We start from the raw sequence: 25,903 nt of genomic DNA on the forward strand, positions 1-25,903 counted from the left end.
AGTATTTAAGATAAATGTTAACTTTGGCTAGATCATGGCCTAAATCTGACAATGTTTTGGGCTATACGCTCCTAAACTTGAAAGTCTGAGGACATGATTTTTAAAAAGTCAGGTTCTGGCTACAAAGAGGCAACAGACCATGACCTTCAGCAACAAAGATCACCAAGAAAAGATGGAAGTAAAAAATCTAGGGTATTCTGCTTAGTCAACCCACATTTTGGATGAGCTACTTTCAAGGAGGAAAAGAATGACCTTTTAAAAATGAGAGGCTGATCTTCTCCAGCATCCAATATATAATGCTTAACATCCACCGGTATCAATTTGCAAGGAACCCAAGCAAGCTAAAGAATATCAATTTGAGAGTATAGTCAAGGAATCGGAGACTGTAACACATAAGAAGAGTAAATTAAAATTTTTCTTTATTTTTTAATTGCTAAATAATTCGTAATTATATAATAGTTTTGCCTTATTTCATGTTACTCAAATTTACTAAGATAAGAGACTGGATTAATACTACCTCTTTGGAACTAAAACTAAACAAAAAACAAAAAAACCCCTCTTTTGTACAGCAATGGTGAAAAGGGTTAACTACAAACTTGAGATGTTGCAGCCCATTTCAGCTACAACTAAAACCCCGAAGTCACCTATAAGGCTTTGGAGGTGAGAGTTAAGGTATCAATAAGGGGAAAGGTTTTAGCTGTAGACAGAATAAAATAATCTTTGCTAGATTCTGGAGATTGGAAGCAATTTACAGAAGCAAAATTCATCCACTTATACTGGCTTACAAGTTGTAAAAATCACATCACTAGTACTGCATTGATGATATCAATCTTTGGTCCATCCCAGAACATACAGTCTATGACCACTTTTGAAGGGTGGGTTGGCAAAAGTTAAATTGTGTTTGTTTTAAGTATTTATTAATGAGTTTTAAGTTGACTTTTTGGATGGCCCACACCTTGAGTTTGTTTCCATCTGGCTTTTTAAATCACTGATCACAAAACCATAAACATCACACTTTGCAACATCATTCTCCCAGTATCACAAACTCCTTGTCAGAAATAGCCCCAAACAGGGATGCATCCATCACCCTGTCTCCAGTGACAGCCTGTCAGCCTTGAAAAGTTGAGGAGGTTGCCTCCTCTTGCTTCACTAATCAGAGTTACAATAGTTTTGTTTTGTTAAACACAAAGATATCTTCATTGCATTTCAATTGCTTTAAGAGGAAGACAAGATACACACCTTTCACAGTTAGAGTACCTATTTCTTTGCAAGCAGAGATTGCTATCTTAATGGCCTTCTTGAATTGGTTATATCCGAAAGTTTGAAAACAATACTGTGTTTATTCAAAAGGAAGAACATTCTGCTTTGTATCTTCTAAGACAGCTTTGTTAACCTGTATAGCTAGGGTAAAGGTTACATCAGAAGTATATGTGGTTCAGTCAGTCTTTCTAGTACTATACTTAAAATATATTCTTATTTTATCATATAAAAACTAAATTCCGGTTGTGGTCCCTACAGAGATTATTAGGAAAATTATCAAAATTAACACAGACAATAGATCTACAATATGGCCATTTTGGTCACCTTAGTCTGTGGTTCTGATTTTGCAATATCCCTTCTGAGATATTGTGACCAACATTGTATCTCAAAAAGGATATTCCATAGTAGAAAAAAGTGCAGAAGAGAGTAACCAACATGATTACAAGAATTATAACACCTTTGCTATTCAAGAGACCACAGAAGAGACTGAGAATGTTTAACCCAGCTTGGAATGTACAGCTACTGATAGTTATACGCCATGGAAAATGATACGATGTGAATTAGAAGGAGTTGTACAGTTTGGACACACCCCTTGATAGATTCACTTCAAGAGGCAAGCCAAGGTTAGAAGAGAGAAAGGACGAGAGCCGAAATACGGCTGGCAGCCTATAAATGAAATTGTCAAAGTTACTGCGCCGGTAAAGGCGTAGCAGAGTGGCCACAAGCATGGATGGTTTTAAACATGGATTAGACAGCTAGAAATCCATCAGTGACTACCCATCATGGTGAATAAAGGAAACCAATGCTAGCAGGCAACACCAGGAGAAAGGCTTGGCCTCTACTGCCCTGTCTGTTGGCTCCCTATTCCTCTCTGAATATTACAGAGCATGTGGGGAAACGATGAATTAGGTCTGGAAAAAAGTTCCCATCAATGGTGATGGTGTGATTTAAACATTCGCTAAATAATATACCTTAATGACTCTAATTTGGAATAAGGAGTTATAAATGTATATAAATTATTATCTATTCAGAATTAAGCATTCATCATTTTTGTCTGTTGAAGATGTAAGGAGTGGTGCTGAAAATAACTGATGTCTTAGCAAAAAAACCAAAGAAAGTGTGTGCATTATTGTTTGTGTGTGTGACCCCTGTGCTAGTGCTGTTGTCACCAGTTCCACATAAAGTGGCATGGATGCTGGTTCAGATGTACTTACTTCAGCAGCAAAGTACTGAGTGGCTTTGCAGTGCCCAAATCTGGAAGTTTGCACCCAAGCCATCACTTCTACACCATTGCAGCTTGTGCTAGCATAGAGGTCATTCGGAGGGAATTGTTCAGGGGAGCTATTCCAGTGGTGGTTTAACCTTGGCAAATCATCAGAAGGAGACTGTCCTTGGGATTGGTGAGGTTGGTGATAGTTATGGACTTGAGAGTGCCCCTATGCAATTGTAACCCCAATGGGAGCCTAATAACCAGGAGATGCAGGGCTGGTTTGAGGGTCAAGCACGGCTCAGGGCAACTAAGCAACAGAGAATATCGTGAGACAGTCTCCTGTTTCGAGGCTCTGAAAGTTTTGAGACTGTGCCTTCAGAAATGTCTCCCCATAACCTGCAACCCCGTGACAGCAATGCAGAAAACTCAATGCTTGAACCAAAGATTATTGGGGCATTTTCTGGGATGTTCCTTGCCGGAGGTTGTTTTGGATATTATCGGCACTTTTAAAATTTTAGGGTATCATCTGGAAACTGTCGTTATAGTACACTTACTAAAAGGTTTGAATTGCAGTTTAGTTCAGAGTTGAAGTTATGGACCCTCAAAGGGTAGCCCCCATCTCACCAGCAAAGAATGGGGGACAGACTGCTGAGGAGTCCATAACTTTGGACTCCTTGAAGTAAACCTCCCCTGTTTTATTGGAGTAGCATAAGAGTTGATCTCCTGATGATGTGCTGAAATTGTGGTGCTGATATGTCTAAAAATGCACCCCCTGCAGGCACCAATGTCCTGGTGCAAAAAATTGGTCGTGGTGGAGTGGCCGTCCATGGGGGGGGGCATCCAACTCAGGTTTTGCCCAGGGCTACAGTTTGCCCAGGGCTGCCTCGTTACGCCCCTGGATTTAATCCAGGAATGCCCCCTTTTTGCAGTGAAGACTTATGCCACCAAAAAGTGTGGCATAAGTGATTCATGGTATGGGTTTCCCAGAAGAGAAGAGATTTTCTCCTTCTCCCCTGGTGCCTGACTCTTTGGATTTGGTACTGCGGTGCATTTGCCGGTCACCACTCTACCACCCCCATCCCTCTTTGACTTGGACTATTAATTTATTGCTTTGTGGTCTCCTTCACATGAACATGTGTTTCTCCAAAGTGGCATGGATGTGTGATTGCTTGTCTTGGGAAAACAGAAATATTAGAAACATCTTTTCCATTTGGAATAACGATTGTATTTGTTTCTGTGAGTCAACTGTGAAAACGAGAGAGAGGGCATTAAGATAGATATTAAAAGATAGATTAATTTAGCTTGATATGGAGGAGGGTTTTTTCCCCCTCTCATACTGTCCTTGTGGAATTGAATTATATACATCAGCTTGTAATGTTTCCCTTATCAGATTGCTTGGCTCACTTCAGTAAGCAAGAACAGGAAAATTATAGCAGTAAGTAGTAGAAAATGCCACATAAAGCTCCTAGCAGCCTGATTAATAATCAGTCTTCACTTTGATAGAAAATACACAACAGCTTTTTGTATTACTAAGCACAGAATTTCAAATCAAATTGAATAAGGAAAGTGCTTCAAATTCAATTTATCAAATTTCCAGGAGTTTGTTTTGCTTCCACTCTATGGCCGTTTCCGCACGGGCAGAAAATGACGGCCTGGAGATGGTAAAAATGCCGTCTCCAGGCTGCGCCGATTACCGCCGCAAGGGGGGCACAGCTGTGGCGCTTGCGCTGCCCACTCGGCGCCCAGCGCCGCCCGGCCTGAAGCCGGCGTATTCCCAGAAGCGGCTGGGGCGTTCTTTTCAGGAAAGAAGCTGCTGCCATCGCGGTTAGCGGCGAGCGGCTTCTTGCCCGCCCTCCCCACCCGGCACTTACCTTGTCCCTGGGCCTCCGGCGCGTTGCCGAGGCCTGGGGACATGCCCCAATGGACTTTCGCCCGCATTTCGAGGCAGGAAGCGCGGGGCCAGAACCAGGGGCGTGTCCCCAGGCCTGCCCGGCAGCGTCCTGGACACCCAGGGTTCGCTTCAGGCTCGGCCGGGGCGCTGGCGCTCCACGGCGCTGGCGTCCCTCCTCTTCCCAGGACCGTCTGTGCGGACGGTCCCAGTGTCTTCGGGTCGGCGCGGAATGCGCCGACCCAGCCGTTTCCGCCGCTGTGCGGAAACGGCCTATGTGATTTTTATCTTGTTTCCTGTCAGTCTGACCAATATATAACCTTAATAGCCGGATGATAAAGTCTATTAAAATTGCAAATATTGAGTCAATTGGAATATTTAGTTAAGGTTTTCTTATGGAGTCTTTTCTCAGTAATAAGTTGTTGGAGTCAGCCACATTAAATGATCCTCTTGTTAACAAATTAAGTTACTATCCTGCAACCCAGAAATCCCTGCTGAACCAGTATATTCTCTGATGCCATGGGCCATGAAAAAGTCCCTATATTCTCCCATAGCTGAAGTCATTCCCCCTGCCCCATGTGTTATAACAAGCAATCTTTCCAGAGTGTTGTACTTGGAAGAGGTGGGGTGAGCAGGAGAAGCAGTAACTCTTTTGCTTTATGTTGCATCAAGGAATTGTAAGGTACAGTGCCAAATGCCAATGCAACCTGACAACCCAATAATCAACATCCCTTCCATAAGAATGATTGCTTCCTGACTAGGTCCAGAATTAGAAAGTCAGTCCAACCCTTCCTGGAAAGAGCTAGTTCAGTATTTTGCTGTCCTGAACAGAGATTGATCTCCTCCCGAGCATTTCATATTCACAGTAACCTTATAAAGTACAGGGTGAGACTGTACAGATGAGATGATGATCATATTGTTCCATCTGTAAAAAGCAAATTACAAACCTGTACAACCTCAATTTGCCTCAGGGCTATTCAAGGAAAGGAGAACATGTTTTAACCCTTCATACTTCACTTGATTTTGCTATTTGAAACCAGGCTCTGTGCTTTATGGTTAACATTTTGAAGCGGCAAAATGTGTCTGTTCTAAACTTTTTGTCTTATTTGTCATTGCAGAACATAAAATCCAGTGTTTAAAATCTTGCTCCTTTATATCCCAGCACTTATCAAAACAAGACCAGTGGGATATCTATTTTTTCAATTAAAGGACCTTTTAAGAGGCTAAATTATGTACATGTATTTAGCAGCTTCAATTTTGCGGCATGAGATCGATGAAAATATGCCAACCTTGTTTATAGATGAATTAATCATGACATTATTTTCAGAACATAGCAACTGCATCAATTACACTGCATTTAGTATCATAAATAAGCTGCATAATAAATGAATGAAAACTTTTTTTGCTATTAATAAAGATAAAACATTTTTTTCCGGCTGTGCTCTGATACGGGGCCATCTGTGTGCAGTTACTGGTTTTTAACTTCTATTCTCTGAGCAATATAAAGAAAAAAATCTTCAAGGTGGCATTCATTATTGGATGTGGTAAACCTTCATGAAACCTAACAGTATGATTCGCTTTAAGACCATATCTACAAATTATTATATCTAGATGTGGTAGCCAGCTTACTGCCTGGCAAACAATAAGCAGTTGCTTGAGGTGATCCTATTGCTAGCAAACCAAACGGCGAGATGACTTTGTCAAGAGCAGCCAAGTCACTGCTGGTATATCCAATTTCAACATAAGCAAGGGCTAATATTTTAATTTGGCTGATCAATAACGTTGAGAGCTGCTGTTTGCTGACATCCAAAAATAAATACAGGTTGCTAGAGGACACCTTGAATGGCTCTAAGCTGCCATGAAAAATCACAATACTTAATGTCAATGTCTCTCTTAAATTATACATAATGATTATATGAGATTAGAAATAATTGAATGATATGATAGTTTTTAAAAAACTACAACTGGTCAAAATTATGGGGGTCAAAAGTATACAAATGTATTTCTTCTACCATTTCATAACCATTCCATATTTTTATAATTTTATTAATTTTCTCAAATATAATTCACAAACAAAAAAAGAAAATATAGAAAAAGTGAAGAAAAAAGAAAAAACAGCTACTCATAAGCTATATATATATTCTAACACATTGGATCTTAAAATTATAATATTAATATCATTTAGAGAGAACATTATGTAGTTTTAAAATTCATTACCTTCTGACCTTTAATTCTAAAACAACAATAAGCATATAATAATCAGTTACTTATATCTTAATCATTAACAAATTAATAATTTACTATTATTATTATTCTCACATAATCAATTCAGCCTCAAATAAAAAATATACTTCTAATTTCTCATCAAACTCTTGTTTTGACCATCTGTTTTGACCATCTGTTTACAAAATTTTGCCATTGTAGCATATTTTCTAACTTTGTCCATACCCATACTGTACTGAGTCAGACCTTAGGTTCATAAGGGTAAAAATGGTCTATTCTGATTGGAAGCAACTCCCTTATTTATGTATGTATGTATGTATGTATGTATGTATGTATGTATGTATGTATGTATGTATGTATGTATTTATTTATTTATTTATTGTTCCACTTATATACCGCCCTCCCCCGGAGGGCTCAGAGCGGTTTACAATAACAGAACGCCCGAAACACTCAGCTGTGATTGGCTGAATTGGGGACTCCTGGCACCAGAGATTCCGCACTTTACTGGAATCGAGCTGCATTCGAGCGTGGTTCCCTGAAAAAGTAGTAGTTCCCAACTGGAGTCGGAAATTTGACCGTTACACGGGGTGAAGCTGGTACAAAACCACGTCAATCCCAGTGGTTATGCGGAGCACTTAGGTCGAACGCAGCTCGAACTTAGGTCGATAACGCAAGTGCGGAATCGACCTGTATTTCAGGGTTTCACTTACCATTCAGAATTTTCAATTATTTATTTATTTATTTATTTATTTATTTATTTATTTATTTATTTATTTATTATATTTGTATAACGCCCTCCCCAAAGGTTCAGGGCGGAATTACAGAATTATTACTTGTTTATGTTATTCGCACAAGTAAAAATGGCTCTTTCACGGTTGCCAGATGTTGAACCAGTGTCTGCATCTGGCTTTTAATGGCAGTTGGATCCACAACAGACAGTTAGTGATCATGTTTAGCTCCATTCAATAAAAAACTTTGCCTGCTGAATTTTGGTTGACCTTTGGAATTAGAAAATACAATCAATACAATTGCTCCCAGACCCCCTCTCTCAAGTTTTAGAACCCAGATAGCCCCCTGCTTTCTTTAGAGGCAGAAGGCAATGAAAGGACAAAGGAAGAAGTTATAGACAGTGGAGGAAAGGTCAGGATGAATCTGATAAGGCAAGGGAGAAAGCTCCTTCTAAAGCATACTATTCAACAATGGACTGTTCAATAATGAGACTCTGTATTCAGATGATTTCTTTATTCTGAATCAGCATCAGGAAAAAGTATCTAGACTTCTATTGCCAGAACTAAAGTTTAAGTATCCAAGAACCCTTCATAATACCCCAAATCATGTCCCCATGTCCAACCCCAAAAAACAGTTCCCAAATGGGGTTGGCATCCTTCTTGTCCTGTGGCCCAGAGACCTTCACTTAGGTCAAAATAACCCACATTCCTCAGGACTGAAAAAAGCAATGGGTATCAGGTGTCTAACAAACTGATTAAGCTTTGCCAGGAAACTACAGCAACCATAGATAGGTGGGAGAAGGGCAGAAAGGTGAAAGGATCCCACATCCCAAGCAGGAGACATGACAGAATCAAACCAGAACTGTGCACATCATGACATGTACACTGGCAAAGACATCGTGACATGTACACTGCATCTGCTCAGACTAGGCCATTGGAACTGTTCTAGCGGATCAGGGGGCTATTAGCAACTAGTCTGCACAAGTAGGTGAACTGCTTGTTGTTGTGGCTGTTTTGCTCAACATTGTGCAGATAAAATCTTTTGCATCTGTTCCAGTTTGGATTCTATATTAGCAGTGCAGGGTAATTTTCAGTTGAATCACTCTGAGGATATGAACAGGATCTTTGGAGGTTTGAGGCCTACCACCTGCTTGCATGACCCTTGTCCTTCCTGACTACATAAACCTGCTAGGGGCCGGGGTGGCTGACTGGGTTAAAGAGGTACTTAATGCCTCCTTGACAGAGGAGGTAGTCACCCCAGTCTTGAACAGGCTTTGGTATTTCTATTACTAAAGAAGACTGCCCTGGCCACAGGAGATCTCAATAACAATTGGCCAGTCTCAAGTGTCCTGTTCTTGAGCAAGTTAGTTGACCAGGTGTGTAGCTGTTCACCTTCAAGCTTTCCTGGATGAGACAAATCATTTACATCCTTCCAGTCTGGTTTCAAGTCTGGTTATGGGAATGAAACAGACATGATGGCTCTGGTGGGTCACTTTGTTGGAAGGTGCACATAGGTAGTGTAACTATTGTTTCTTCTGGACTTCTCAGTGCCTTTTGATGATGTCCTTCATGGTATCCTTCTGGACTGTCTTTCCACCCTTGGATTAGGAGAAATCATTCTGCATTTGTTCCAGACATACTTGGAGGGTAAGTTTCACAAGGTGGGGTACTCTTATTCAGCCTCTTATGTTTTATCCTGTAGAATCCCACAAGGTTCCATCTTGTCTTCTATGCTCTTTAAAATATTCAAGAAACCACTGGATGAAGTCATCTGGAAATTTGGGCTGGGTTGTCACCATTTTTTGAAAGATATTCATCTCACCTTGTGTTTCCAGCTAATTTAGGGGATGCTGTAGAAACCCTGAGTTGGCTCATGGGGACAGTTTTGGAGTAGATGTGGGCTAACTGAACCTTAATTCCAACAAAATGGAAGTGCTACTGGTGAGGGGTTGTACTCCCCTTGAAGGAACATATTTGTAGTTCTCTTGAACCTAGGTCAACTGCTCAAAAGCAAATAGCAGCTAAAGCCAGGAATGCCTTCCATCAGCTTTGACTGGTCAGTCAGCTATCATCTCTCCTTAACAGAAATCTCACCATTGTGGTATATGCCCTGATTACACCTAGATTAGTTTTAAAATGTGATTTTATTGTGAATGTTTTGATTTGTAAGCCTTCTTAGTGGCCATTGTGAGGGCAGAAATGTAGAATGTACATTTTGAGAAATAAATGAAATAAATTTTAAAAATTCTGCAAATAAGGCATCTTTTAAAAGGAAAAAAGGTAACTCTTTCTGAGGGCAACTGCAGATGCTATACAGAGTACCATGAGCCAAAAAGGCTGGTCCCAGTCAAAAGAGACTTACAATCCACTTATCTATTCAATCTAAACACAATTATAAAAATTTCCCATTTATAATTATTCTTTGCAAAACCTATTTACATTTTCCTCTTTCAAATTTCTACTGTAAATTTCTCCTGAAACCTGTAGATGTGTAACCCTTCACTTGATTCAACATCTGTTGCTTTTTAGTTTCTTTGATCAAATTCAAATAATTCCACATATTTTGACTATATTTAAACAAATTCCCAATACTCATTTGTATCAGAAGGCATAAAAATTAAACTGATGTGATTCACAGTGGCAGTGTCCTTTTTTCCAAACTTCTCTCAAGTTTGAAAGTTGATTCTTGGAGCACATTTTGTCTTTTTTAAATATGGTAATGACTCAGAGTGGGAGGCAAACACTCTTATGTTAATTTGCTATCTGTTTTTCACCTGATGTTACCCCGTTAGTTTGAAGATGGCTGTCAGCCTTCACTTCAGTGATGCACTATAGTGCCTATTTTTTAATAACATCACACAAATCTACATTTAAAAGTACATAAATGAACGGGGACATAGTGAGTATAACAGAAACCTGGTGGATGGCAGAGAACCAGTGAGATACAGTCATCCCTAGATACAGATTCTATATGAATGACAGGGAAGGACATACTGGAGGAGGTGTTGCTATGTACATCAAGGAGGAATAATGTCTAACAAATTAGAAATGTTTTAAAAGGATTGACTCATCTGAAAAATCACTGTGGGGGAACAACAGCAGGCCCCATAAGTGATTTGATACTGGGGATGTGCTATCGGCACTGACCAAATTGCTCATGATGATGTTGAAACAGAAAATGAAATCAGGGAGGCATCCAAAGGAGAGGGAGTTGTAATAATGGGTGACTTTAACTACTCTCATATTAACTGGCTAAATGTGTGTTCCAGTCACACCAAGGAAGCAGCATTTCTAGATGCCCTAAATGGACTGTGCTCTAGAACAGCTAGCCATGGAACTGACCAGAGGAGAAGTGAACTTGATCCTCAGTCCAGGACCTAATGTGCCCAGGACCTAACGTGAGATGTGAAGGCAGTTGAACCGACTGGAAACAGTGATCACAATGGCATCAAATCTAATTGACTTGTTTCTGGAAAATTGCCGGGAAATTCCATCTTGGTCATAATGGACTTAAAAAGATAAGCCTTCTCTAAAATGAGAAATATTGTTAGAAAAGAATTGAACAGTCAAGAGGGTCAAATCTATCCCTGTACTGGATTTTCAACTTGGCCATAATGATGGATGAGTAGTGAGGTAGCAAACTTTGCTTAAGACACCAAATTATTAGTGGTGGTTAAGACAACAATGGATTGGAAAGAGCTGGAAAAGGATCTCTTAAAACTGAGGCAATGGTAAATTAGATTCAATATGAGCAAGTGGAAAGGGATGCAAATAATCCCAAGTTCACATATACACTGATGGGATCATAACTGGCAGCAACAAACAAAGAAAGGGCCCTCAGGGTGGATAGTTTGCTGAAAATGTCAACCAATCTGCAGCTGCTGTGAAAATGTAAATTCCATGCAGGTCACATTCAGAACAGGAATGGAAAATAAAACTACAGTTATCATACATTCTGACTTTATACAAATCTATGAAGAGACCACACCTCGAATATTGTGTTCAGTTATGGTTACTGTACATGAGAAAAGAGACTGCAGAACTTGAAAAGGTACAGAAAAGAGTAACTAAAATAATAAAGGGACTATAGCAGCTACCCAATGAAGATTGGTCAAAATAGTCAAGACTGTTGCTATTTGCCCACTAATTTTACTCTGTTACAGTGCATATGTCTTTGGTACAGCTGAGATATTTACCTTCTTAAACTGAGGAGCACCTTAGATAATTCAATGAGTCACCAGCCTTTAATGTGATTTTTAAAAAGCTGCAAATTGATTTGCCTTAATGAATTTTATAATCCTGACACCCTGTTGTGTTTTTTCTCCACTAGTACATTCAATTAGGCAGTGATTAGTAATTAAGGGTTAGATAACAGGACTGTGACATCATCCACATGAGGCAAATTTTTCTTTCGGTGAGAATTAATTAAAATTTAATTTTCAGGGAAGGTGGGACCATCTGGGCCAAAAGGCTATGATAATTGGCAAAAAAAGGTAAACTAGTTATCTTGCAGAGTTATTGCCACCTTTTAAAACATTTTCCCACATACTTTTTGGAAAATCAACAAAATGTATTCAACAATCCAACAATCCAAAAGCAAAGAAATGCAAAAGTATTGTATTAATCTAAACAAATTACTCTGGGTTGGGCTCTGAGGTTATTCTGGGATTCCATCCTGATGATTGAGGGGAAAAATGAAGATTTACCTAACCTCTGCACTTACATATATAGTTCACAACAAGAGCAAATCTGAAGTATTAGACCTAGGAGGGATTAGTTAGAATCTCCTCACTGCCCAAAGCTCCATAGTGATCTCAGGCCAGCTGCACCCTCTGAACCTAATTTTGTCCATGGGGTTCTTCTGAAAATAAAATTAAGGAAGAGTGAAGGACTCTAATCTGGAGAGCCAGTTTCAATTCCCCACTCCTTCACATGAATCCAGATGGGTGACATTGGGTCAGGGTGATTTGGGCCAATCCCAGCTCCCTTAGAACTCTGTCAGCCCCCAAGCAAGCAGGCAGTGGCAAACCATTTCCAAACATCTCTTGCCCTGCAAATCCTATGCTGTCTCCGTAAATCAGCTGTGACTTGATGGCACTTTCCAAGATACCTAGAGGAACTCATAGAGTGAGATTAACAAGTAATAGATCAACACAGCTAAAAGCAAGCAAATTTGAAGCATACAGTTGGCATTACAGTAGTTCACATACGCACCTATCTCACGTGACTTCTGTGAGTGTTATGACTAGCACCTGAGCATGTGAGTGGTTGTTATGGGGAAAAATGTTTCTAAATAATGTTAATTATTTGTGGTGTGTCTGTGATAACATGTTCATAAATGCAAGTATTGCTTTATTTTAAAAACATGTATATCCCTTTTACCGCCCCCCCCACCCGATGGTGACCTAAAACTATTTACCATGTTCTCCCTCAGTTCCATCCTCACAACAATCATCCCACAAGGTCAATCATCAAGTTTTCATGGCAAAGTGGGAATTCAAACGCAATTCTCCCAAATCCCAGTCAGACACTCTACTATGCTATCAACTGATACTACTTTAAGCAAAGGAGGAACACACAAGTGTGAAACCAGCCCACCTGCTAAGCAATTAAGTTACAAGAAATCAAGTGAGGTACAAACCAGTTCTCAACATTTCTAGACTGAGTGTGCTGCCAATGCCATTTGAAAGCCTGTTTTTCCAGAAAACCAATTTCCAGATCCAAGCCCATTCTGCATATTTCTTACAATCATTACTGAGCTCAGTCTCTCAAGAAGCTGTTTAAGAACAGCATGTTAATTAAACAGGGAAGTGCTTTTTTGTTTTAGTGTGGAGATCTGTTTAGGAAAATGGTTACAAAATTGTAATTGCAGTTTTGAACAATTACATTGCCTTTGCAAAGATAAGTAATTAAAGTAATTTCGAAGAAAACTCTGTTTGGAGGAGATGTTTTAACCACTGGCTTTTGTGTAGGTGTTCAAAAAGAAGAACAAATCAATGCAGAAGAATCTATTCTTGGGGAAAATGGAACAAATATATCTTTATAATTGCAACATGGAACATACCATACAGCTGCATGTCTCTTCTGAATAATTTGAGTCTGAACGTAAATAAATATGCTGGATGCTGTGAAAATTTAGAAGAACAAATGAGAACGCAAATGAGTTCTACTTCTTTAAAAATATGTTTGCTTTCAAATGAAGTGGAATCAAGCTGTTTGAATTTGTTGTGAGTTTCTTCGATTCTAAAAAAAAAATATTTCTGCCTATCCCAGCCTACCTCACAGTTTTAAATGGAAAGATCTATGTGGGTACGATAAAAATCAAGCACAAACGTCTAGAAGTGTCTTATCACATCAAGGGCTTCATTGCCCCCACAATACTTTCTCCCACAAGAACTGCCCCCAAATTGTAGCACAGTCTACTATGTGTAGTATTCACCAAGTTCATCCTTATCTGAAATTTGTGCACCATCATGCACATAATGACATCGGACTATGACAGGGGCTAGAGCTCATTTCTTCCCAGCCTCCTTCCCACAACCCCATTTTTCCCTGTTTTGGCACACTTCACCCACTCAACAGTGGCTATTAGATGTCATATTTGGGGTCTCCATTAGATATTCCCATGTTGTGGAGGTTCACCAAGAACCAAGAAAAAATGTAAACATTCCTAGAGATTTCATGAAATATGAATATCTGTTGAGTCTATACTATGTCATGACCACATATAAATGCAACCAAATAGATTGTCAATAAGAATTTCCACAACAGCAAGAATGTTCTGAAGACAGGAAACACTACATCAGTGCAATGTACCAAATGTTCCACTACTGCAGTGACACCATAGCAATTCCCACAAGCAGGTTTCCAGCAGCACACAAATAAATAAAATATCACTATTTTTAAAAAAGAGATTTTTTAAAAAAACCTGATTTACATAAAAGTAGCCAAAATTAGGCAGAAATCTATAAAACAGTAATGTTATTGCTAAATAACATGCAATACCACCACAATGACAAGATTTGGAACCACTGATTTCCCAGAGTACAATTGACACTCTTACATACTTATGTCAGAGCACTTCTTGACAGTCCCTGGAGATACATTCACGGAGTAAGTGATTCAGTAGTACTGTATTAATAGTGATAAAAGTCACAGCTATCTGGCAGCAGCCCTTGAAATTGCAGAGGCACATTGATCCAGGCATAAACAGATGCAAGGAAGATCATGAATTGTCATCTGGGTGTAAAAGGCAAATGGTGTGTGTATGTGCAACCCAAATTCTGATTAAGTTGGTGTGGGGAGAGAGGAGAGAAAGTGAACTCTTTAACCTCTACTCAGTTTCAATAATCAAAACCAGGTTCCCTGTATTGGAGAAAGTGGGTTTAAAAGGAAATTACATTTTTTCCCATCTAAAATGCTGACAACACTATGGGGAGCCCATTTTTAAACAGGAAAACAGAGTTGAGGTTAGTCAAGTCAAGTCAATCTTTATTATGGTCACAGCCCAGCACTAGAAAAAGAAAGTAAAGGACAAAACATATTAAAACAGTAGATACGTGTCTAAAAGGAAATAATAGCAAAACCTGCTGGTAAAAGGAAGCTGGGGACACAAATGGTATAGGAATATAAACAGAATAGTTGTCTAAATGCTAAAGGGGAATTGAAAACTTTGAGGGGTAGACATAATGAACAATAAAATTGGTAAACAGAAAGCTATAGCCATCAAACCAAATCATTGGGCCTACTTTATTGTACAAATCATCCTGCGGCATCCTTTAAATGCTGCTATACAGAAGTGACCACATTATGTCACGATTGGTATCTTTAAGCAGCTTGGAAATATAAAATTGTTCAGTGTCGCCTGGGAATCTATACAGCAGTGCCAAAATAAAACTAGTATGAGGTTAAATCCCTGCTCTTTCTTCCCATGTGGCTTTAATCTGAATTGGGGGTACACACATATAGAAGCTAGTAATCCATGATCTTCTTCTCAGCAGTAGTCTGCATCCTCACAATTTATTACTGTAACACTGTAGCTACACTAACAGAAGGATCAGCTAAAATCCCATAGCTCACTGTATGTAACCACATATAGGGGCTACAGAAAAAGTGGATAAAACCCCTCGTGCCAACAAACAGTCCTCCAGTCCAAACTGAAGACAAAAGCAAGTAAAACACGTCCCGTAAGGTCTAAAAAAACCTAAAACCCTGCTGCTAAGCTCCCGCTGCAGGCGCCATCTTACCCCACATGTCCCAAATAGGCCTTTGCATTCAGCGGAGGCCAATCTGCTGGTAGTCCCCCGCCCCTCATCGATGTGGCTGGCCTCTACCCAGGCCAGGGCTTTTACAGCCCTGGCCTCGTCCTGGTGGAATGCTCTACCATCTGCTGTCCGGGACCCCTGGGACCTTGGTGAATTCTGCAGGGCCTGCAAGACCGAGTTATCCCACTGGGCCTTTGGAAATGCCAGCCGCAGTTTGCCTGCCCCCCTCTGAAGCCCCCGCAATAGCTTGCCATCTCCAGCATTGCCTGGTTACTGATTCCATCTATTTTTGGGCAATGCTGACCCTCCTGGTCTTTGGTCCGAGTGCCATCAGTACTTGTATTTGGATTGATATATGGACTGCTGCTATAATGTATTTTAATGTTTTTATTGGTACACTATATTATAACAACAACAACAACAACACAGCAACAACAACAACAACAACAACCACAACAACCACAACAACAACAACAACAACAACAACAATAATAATAATAATAATAATAATAATAATAATAATAATAATAATAATAATAATAATAATAATAATAATAATAATGGCCAACAACCAGCTAAAGATCTGGCAGCTGTGAAATCTACAACAACAACAACAACAACAACAATATGGATTCCTACAAATATTTAAGGAGCATCACACAAAGTCCTGCTCTAATGTGAGAACTGCTTCTCAGCATGGAAATCATAGGGAAATGACAACAATGCCATTTTTTTTCATAAAGTTTAATTTAAGTCTGCCCTAAATCCCATTAAATCAAAAGCAATCAAAGAATTCACAATAGCACATTCCTCTTAGCTTTTCTCTTTAAAGGTTCAAGGGATGCTGCCCTTATCTTGAAGCTTCTCCATTGATTGAGTGTTCCTCTCTACCAGATCATGGATAGTGAATGCTAATATTTAACTTCACACATAATTATCATCATCCTTTTTTTCTGGAATGGAAAATACATTACAATCCTTATTGCACACATCTGTATAGCAACCTGGGGAAAAAAATTACACAGATAAATGAAATGGTTGCATATTAAGAAAAAAAATATACCCTACAAGGTTGAGGCAATGGGTTAAGAAGCGGCTATTTCTTCCTGTGTTACCAGGAGAAAAAAAATCCTCTCTTTTCTTCCTGCTAGACAGCACCATGTCCAAAATGATTTCATACCTATTCAGTGGTTCTTAGTCGAATCGGAACCATTTGACCAGAATATACATGACTGTTTTGAACTCAGAATGAGGCAACTTGTTCTGAACAAATGAGGCAACTTGTTCTGAAAAATGAAGTGAAGTCTGAATGAGGTGAAGTGAAGTCAGAATGAGGCAACTTGTTCTGAACAATGAGAACACTTGTTCTGGACAAAACATGCATGTGGCATTTTTGGCAGAAGGCATGTCTTTCAAATCAAATGGGCTAACCAATGGGAACATATTTTTCTTATTTTAGAACAGCTTGGCTTCCAGTTTGTTTTCAAATCCGACTGAAGGTTATGACCTTTAAAGCCCTTTATGACCTAGACCCACTTAAGTCACAATGAGGCCATTTGGGTTAGATGTGACTAAAAAAAATCTAATCAAAAATAAATAAATAACAGATTATCTATCCCCATGTATTTCCACGTGGAACTTCTAGTTGCTACCGGTTAGTTGTTAGGGCAGTCCACGTGGCATCAAATCCAACCTACGCCTTTTTCATCGTAGCTCCCACCCTATGGAATTGGGTTTCTGAAGCTGTAAAGAAAATGGCATCTTTAGAAGAGTTAAGGAGGTGCTGCAAGGCTATTCTTTTTGATAGGGCTTTTAATGGAGTATAGACAGTAGATCTAGATACTCCCAGCCAAGCCTGATCTCATCAGATCACAGAAGGTATGCAAGGTGGGCCTTGGCTAGTATTCCGATGGGAGACTGCTAGGAATACCAGGGTCGTGATGCAGAGGCAGGCAGTGGCAAACTACCTCTTTTAGTCTCTTGCCTTGAAAACCTCATGGTGTTGCCATAATTCAGCTGGGACTTCATGGAAAAAAATACATACATAAAACAATTCATAATTCCAGCCCCAGGCACTCCACTAAAAACTGTACCAGTAAATTCTACACTGAAGAATCAAGATGATGATTCTGCAAGAGGATTTCCAGAGGTCTTTACCCAGGGATCCAATGCACTTATTCAGTATATCCCTACCAGCTTTCAAGCACCCAATAATAGCCACAGGACCACTAGATTATTCATCAGCTTCTTTGTTCATAGTTAACAGTTTATCACAAGCACGTAATGGCATCACTTTCTTTAATGCTCTGGCCAAATCAGTCCTTGCTGCTCTAAAAATAACATCCATCCAATACTTTCAGTGATGTTTCCATAATTGTCTCAACCAGAAGGTGTTAAGTGTTCCATATGTCCCATTTTCACACTTCTTGAATGAACATTAACTTTTCCTCACATGTATTTTTAAATGCCATAAGGGACAGTTATATCTAAATAAGCCTAGTCTGATTGACATAAGGAAGCTATTTAATTATTCACAAGCTTATTTCATTAATGCAATGTAGAATAACAACTGCATATGGGGAAAAAAGATACATTTGACTTTAAACAACCAAATTCTGCTTAACTTCAAACCACCAGTGGAAATGGACTTTTAGAACAACAGCAACCTCTTTGGCTTTGGGATCATGCTGAACTTGTGATATAGCAGAATTTATGGTGTGGCAGTTATCATTCAGTATGTTGAGAACTTCAGCAAGTGAATTTATCTTATTCAAATTCCATGACTTACATGCAAGGCAGCCTCCTGATTGGACTGGCTTGATGTTCCATGATAAAGTTTATCTTGAGAATTGCACCTGCTTAGCAGCTGCTTGTGTTACAGGACAATGTTGTGCCTTGGTAAATAAGCAACAAATAAGTTGCAGAACATGGCTGTCATAAGCAAATCCTTCTTATTTACCAGAGAAGATGTATGTGTCCCCCAGGGTCACAACTGGGGCACTGAACTGACTGGTTTAGCAGAAAATTACTTGTGGTTCATCCCTTGTACAAGATTAGCTAGGTCCATGGGCAGACATCAAAGGCATGCAGAGATATCTAAATAATAAATCTCAATTCAAAACTCACTTTTCCCCCTTTAAACTATGAGTGGTGGTGGGGCAGCAACCATGAGAAAACAGTCTAGTACAGGGGTAGGGAACCTGCGGCTCTCCAGATATTCAGGAACTACAATTCCCATCAGCCTCTGTCAGCATGGCCAATTGGCCATGCTGGTAGGAAGCTTGATAGAATATGGACCCTATCGGAAAACATGAATTCTGTCTAATGAATCTGTAATTCTAAAAGCCTACGGCCAATTGGCCATGCTGGTAGGGGCTGATGGGAATTGTAGTTCCTGAACATCTGGAGAGCCGCAGGTTCCCTACCCCTGGTCTAGTAGAAAGCAGTCATATTGTGCAAATGGCTGCATCAGAATTTGCTCAAATTAATCCAAACATTTTGGCAGATTAGCACTAGCTTTTGCGAACAATGCTACAGTACGGCTGCTGCTGCTTCCTGATCATATGCTAGGTCCACATGCTTATAAGATGCAATTATAGGAGAACTGAATCAGTTTTAAAAGGGAAAAAATTAGTCTATAGCACAAAGAAAACAGAAAAGAGTGTCAATTACTTTTGTGTATAAAGAATTTGCATATTGAGTGGAATTTCTTAAATGTAGCCTCTTCTCTTATATACATTTGCTGCCTTAATAATAGGCATTATGAGGTCTGGAAAGCAGTTCACTTCTTCACAGTTCATTTCATGGCTTCTCTGGGCAAATCATTATGATTACTAATAAATTTAAACTCCACCCTGTAGCTAAGAAAGCCGGCAAAGCAATTTTCAATAGCAAAATCTGCCCAGCTTCAATTATCTAATAAATAATTACAGTTCAAATCAATATAAAACAATTATACCACTAAAATTAGCAATCTCCAACGGCATTCCTAAAAACGAAGATGCTTACCAGTCTTTGGAAAGTCACCTAGGAGTTTGCTGGGAAACTTTCTGGGGAGCTCTGCAACATGTGTTAACACCAAAGTACCCTAACATGTACTGTAACATGTAAGAGTGAAAAGGGATCCTTCATCCAACATATTTGATATTTGTTGGAATGTACCAATGAACATCAGAAATGTTTGTGTGTGGGCCGCGGTATTCAATATTTGAAACTGTCCTATAGTAAATGTCATTGTTGAAAGGTAAATGAGATTTCTAGGTTTGGGGAGTCAAAGTGGGAGGCTGTTGTTGTCTATATACCCTGGTTGCAGACTTTCTGACCAATGGCGGTATCATATCATTTGCCCCCTCTGACTTTCCCAGGCCAGACTCCATAATTTCCAGTTACAATTGATATAATTGTATTGCCCAAGTAGGCCCCTCTGCTCCTCGGAGGGGAACCTTCTGGTAGTCCCAGGCCCCAAAACCATCCAGCTCGATGAGGGCCAGGACCTTTTTAGTCCTGGCCCCTACCTGGTGGAATATGCTTCCATCTGAAGTCAGGGTCCTGTGGGACCTGAGTAGCTTCTGCAAGGCCTGCAATATGGAGCTATTCCAACGGGCATTTTCATAGGCCACCTGGTTTAACATAGGTTAATATTTGTTCAACATCTATTTTCTGGCTTCCTGGGGAGGGGAGGGGACATGTTAGGTGTAAGTCACCATCTTTTATACTGTTTTATATTATATTTATTAAGCTTGTTTTATGTTTTTATTGTAATAGTTTTACTGTTGTTGCCGTCCTGAGCCCTCTGGGGAGGATGGAATATAAAACCAAATAATAAATAAATAAATGTAAGCAGGAAGAAAGTATTAATGAATTCAATTTCCCCACCCTCAGGCATGAAAGAGGAGATTAAGGAAACATGCATTCATCTAGAGCAGTGATGGCGAACCTTTTCGAGACCGAGTGCCCAAATTGCAACCCAAAACCCACTTATTTATTGCAAAGTGCCAACATGACAATTTAACCTGAATACTGAGGTTTGAGCTTAGAAAAAATGGTTGGCTCCGAGGCGTCCATTACTCGGGAGTAAACTTGGTGGTAGTCAGTGGCTTTGCTTTGAAGCAACCGTAAACTCTTCCAACGGGTGAATCATGGCCCTAGGAGGGTTTACTCAGAAGCAAGCCCCATTGCCAGCAACCGAGCTTATTCCCAGGTAAAAGATCACGCTTTAGTTCTTTGCACGAAAATCAGCAGGGTTTAACAGCGCTTAACAGGGTTACCTACACTGCTTCCCCAAAACTAGGTCTTAGGTTCAGGGGCGTACCTAGGCAAACTTGAGCCCTGGGCAAAACCTGAGTTTGATGCCCCCCCCACGGGTGGCCCCCACCATGACCAAACAATAATTTTTTTCCACCAGGTCGTTTTAAAGTCACCATCACATTATAGAACATCCCCCAACTCACAAATCTGAACATAGCAATGGGCCATGCCACACAGCAGAAATAATATTTGGAAAACATTTTCAAAATGCTTTCAAAATGTTTTATTACTGCTATGAAAACATTTTATGGTGTTGTATCCAGTCCCCCCAATTGGGGGAAACAGCATCACTTTCAATGTTATTTACTAAACTGGGGGGGGCCTGTAGACTCTCCCTTTAAGGTGGATTTAAAAAGGGAGAATCTGGGCTCCCTGGTTTAAACAAGTGAGTGCTGGAATCCACCCCCAAACAGCATCATTTTAAATGGTGTTTAAACTAGGGGATCCCCAGATTCTCCCTCTTAGAAATCCTATGCCGAAGCGGGGTAGATTTAACCCAAATAAACAAATAAACAACAACAACTCCTTTATTAGGCACTGAGAGAATAAAAGAAAGAAAGAAAACAAGCATTGGGTGGGAAGGGAGTGAATTTAAAAAAAAAGAGAATCTGGGGAAATTTAGGCAGGTGCCTGTTGTCAGGGTGCAATTATTAAGATAGCAGCACCAAAATTTCCAGAGTGTCTTCATTTTGAGACCCTGACTGATGATACCACCTTGTGATTTTGGTGAAGTTTGGTTCAGGGGTCCAAAGTTATGGACCTCCTCAAAGGTCAGTAGCCCCCTCTCCTATCACACACAACGCTCCTCCCCATTGGAAACAATGGGGGGATGGGGCATCTCCCTTTGGGAGTCCATAACTTTGAGACTCCCTAAACCAAACCTCCTCACCAAACCTTGGGTGACATCATCAGGACCGAGATCTCCCAAAAAATCCCTGCAAGGAAATTCCTTGGCAGGCTGCTAGCCTAAAATCTGCGCCCCCTGCAGGCCAAAAACGGAAAAAACACTGAAAATACAAAATCCCTCACAAACCTGCAATTTTGTCGCCCACCACAAGGTGGCGCCCAGGGCAGCTGCCCACTTTGCCCAATGGGAGGTACGCCTCTGCTTAGGTTTAATGCTAATAATCAAGCCCAGTGGCCCAGGCCAGCCTAGATATGGGGGGAGGGGCAACTCTGTTTGCGCAAGCCCACAGAGAGGACTCTGAGTGCCACCTCTGGCCCCCGTGCCATAGGTTCACCACCACTGATCTAGAGCAGGGCACTTGCATCCCCATCATTTTCTCTGTACATTCAGGTTTAATGTTAAAGTGGGGGTATGAGCATGAAAAAATATAAATGGTTTGTAAATTTAGCATGATGAAATTCCATCTGCAGTTCACTAATGTACTATAGATGAGTAATATGCTAACCTACCAACCTATACTCTCCTAAGCTACTTTGAACTGACCTTCAGATACAATTAATTTCTCGCTAATGGAACACTATTTGTTCAGAGGAATTTCTAATGTCATTCAAACCTCCCAAAGGACAACCTTAGCTGACTATCTGAAAGGTGACTGTAAAAAAAAAAACCCTACTGAATAGGTGTAAATCTAAAGTTAAAAGCATAATTCAGACTGGCTTGTTATTTGTGTTGCTTATATATTGTATACAAGATACAATAGACACTAGTTAGTCAATCCCATTTTTTTCCTCTGACATCTCATCTACTCTAGTCTTTTTCCAACAAAAATATTATAAGTGGCTTCTATAAAGAACACAAAAACAGAGGTTTAATGGCTTACTTTGTTGATTTTAGAGATGCGCACGTTTCTGTTAGTTTCTGTTTGACAGTATTACAAATGTAGAAACTGACCATTTTTAAATATCCCAGTCTATACAGGGAATGCCTACACAAGCACTGTGAAAGCAGTGATTTCCATCTCTTGAAACTGTTCCTACCAGCCAGTAATACTTCATGGCTCTCTTCATGGCTCTCTGTATGTGTAAAGTGCCATCAAGTTGCAACTATCCTGCTGGAATATTTACATGTCTCCCTGCTCTGTTTGCAGAGACCTGCTGTGTGCTCACTTGGGATCCCATATGTCATTCAGAGTAGAACCACCCTTTCTCAGAAGTAGATGCCTTAGCAAGTTTGTTTCCCATCAGACAAAATAACAGCCACTCACTTGTATAAGAGAAAGAAAAGGATGTGTGCATAATGTTCAGCCTGTGATGCTCACTATTCGGTGCATGTGTATAAATCGGCATCAAGTCACAGCCAACTTATGGTGACCTCAACCCCTTGCTTTCAAGGCAAGTTAGAAGCAGAAGAGGTTTGCCATTCCCCTTTCTCTTCAGAGTCTTCCTTAGAGGTCTCCCTTGCAAGTACTGACCCTGCTTCTGAGATCTGACAAGATTGAGGTATACCGTACAGCCTTCCCTCTTCTTGTGGCTCTAAAATGGTCTAAATTTCAGTTTCTTATTTTTGTACTACTTCTTTTTAAAGGAAAAACCTACACACACTTGCCTGTTACGATGGATTGCAGCTGGTGGCTAAAGGCAAACAAGCCAATTGAACAACTGGCCAAACAGGTAGTTGGGTTAAGGTCACATCCTACTTTGCCCATACTAGGATTCCTGGTCAGGATGTGCCATCTACTCCCTTCCTTTGCTTATCTTCTGCTGCACTGGAATGTTTGTGTCATGGACTCTCTCACTTTTCTCTCTATCTGGCCTGAATAATTACTTACACTTCTTGAAGGTAAACTTGTCTTGCTTGCAGCTTCAAAGGAACCTGTTGCAGGCTGGGGTGACAACCTGCCTGAAAACAGATAAACAGATTGAGAACCGCTTGGGTTGCTTCAGGGGGCTGGATGGTTGTTGCCTAGTAGTGGGAGGGGGGAAAGGGATAAGAATAATTATCTTGGCACCTGAAATCTGTCAATAAGTTCCTAAGTGCTTCCATACGGATGTCTGTCATTCAATAAAGAAGAATTATTTTCAACAAAGACTCTTTATTGGGCAAGATCAGGGACACAGCACTGAATAAGCAACTTGGTTTAAGTAAGAACTTGCTCAGACAAAGCTAGAAACTACGACTTTATAGGAATCTATCGTCTTATTATGTCACTTGATCTCAGTTGGGCAGGGAGGTGATGACTATATACACTACCCTAAGCTCACTGAAGGAAAAGCAGGATAAGTATACTATAACATGTATAATAATGAGGATGAGATTGTAACCTCATCATGCCCTACAAAACTTGATGGCTTCTCTGGGTGGGATTGGTTAACCTTCATAACTTACAAAGCAACCCTGGGAGAAAATAGGTAGAGTTTAGGAACTATGGATAAAAGAAGAATGGTACACTCTCTCAGGCCAAGAAGGGACAATTTTCAGAGGAGATGAGCCTGCTACCCAAGTCCTAGGAGACATCAAAATCTAATCCTTTACTATCTGCTTGTGATTATTCTTCCTCACTCTCTCACAAATAACTGGTTAGCCCCCAGGGTCACATCATACAAGGTGCTATTCCATCACTCATGAGGGAAAGTTATGAACCCAAAATGTACAGAGTTTTAAAATATTGTTTTATGTAGCCTTTTTATACCCTGCTTTGTTGCTTTTCTCTCTACATGTATCCACTTATGCCTAGAGCTGCACATCTTGTTACACTCACAATGCCATTACTGGTTCATTGGGATTTATAGAATTTATCCTTAAGGTTATATTAATAGAGGATACTTTTTAAAGAGTGAATGTTTTGCAACCTGGGGTCTAGTGGTGATGAATAGCTTTTTTGTTACATTCTGTAAGAAATACAGTTTCCAGAACAGGGCATATATCTAATAAAAGGATGTTGATTTCTTTCTCATTCTTTGTAAATGGAGTCAAGGTCTATCAATTAAAAGCCCAAGCTATCATACATCTCCCAGTTGTATTGTAAAGTATCCATTGTAGAAATTCAGCTCTCTGCAACGTTCTGTGATTTTGATTACCTAAAATTTTCTGAATTGTATTTTCACTCATGCATAAGGTAAAAGAGACATATATATTATCAAATCATACTGGATCAGATTTATAGCAAATATATAAATGTCTACCTGTACAAAACCTACATTTCTTTCCATAGTATTTTTTTTTTTCTGTTCCCAGTTCTTGGATATCAACAAAACCAGAGAATCAATAAAAACATGAAGTTTAGAATCTGTGGGTGTAAATTAGAGGTATATGTTGCTTTCAGTAAAATGTTCATATGGATACATAGCCCCATTCTTAACCTCTCCCCACCCCTGACTAACCTATGCATCTAGCCATTGATATTTTTTTTTAACCCTCCTCAAGGGAAGTAAAATATAGACTTGAACAGCAGTTGGATTCAGGATTAACATCTGCATCTACAAAACTGCAATAACTGGCCAGACATTGAACCCATACATGTAGCATGAACAGTCTATGGCAATTCTATTAATTTGCCTAGTTTATAGCATGGGCCACTACCCATGGTCAATCCTATTTCTTTATTTTTGTTCTTTTCCTGCTGGTAATATATCCAACCCCACCCATGAAACAATCAGAGTTCTTTTTAAATGGGAAATGACAAATGAAATCATCTCTGCATTAATGAAAAGATTTCAAAACCAATAGCTCAGTCTGTTACCCAAATCACTATATACAGGAAGATCCCGTAGCCAAATCACTCTATACAGGAAGATCCCATATGTGTATTTTGGAGTAACTACGCATATATTTTGGATCTTTAATCCTATACATACCAAGGTCCAGATTCAGACTAACACTCAAAAGAATGAGGGGGAATAAGCTTTCTTAAACAGAAAGGGGATTTTATTTAATATAGCTGAAAAGAAACCCAAATTAAGTTAAGTGATACTGTAAAGTATTAGGTCTTGAACCTTAAGCCAATAAACAGACTCTGTAGTGTTGATCAGTAGTGTTTACTGATGAGGCATCAAAGCACAAAGCTTGGCAAAGCCAGTTCTGACAAACCTGGCCTTTTAAGCCTATCCCCTTTATCCT

Source organism: Sphaerodactylus townsendi, unplaced genomic scaffold, assembly GCF_021028975.2.
Source record: "Sphaerodactylus townsendi isolate TG3544 unplaced genomic scaffold, MPM_Stown_v2.3 scaffold_18, whole genome shotgun sequence".
Classification (NCBI taxonomy): Eukaryota; Metazoa; Chordata; class Lepidosauria; order Squamata; family Sphaerodactylidae; genus Sphaerodactylus; species Sphaerodactylus townsendi.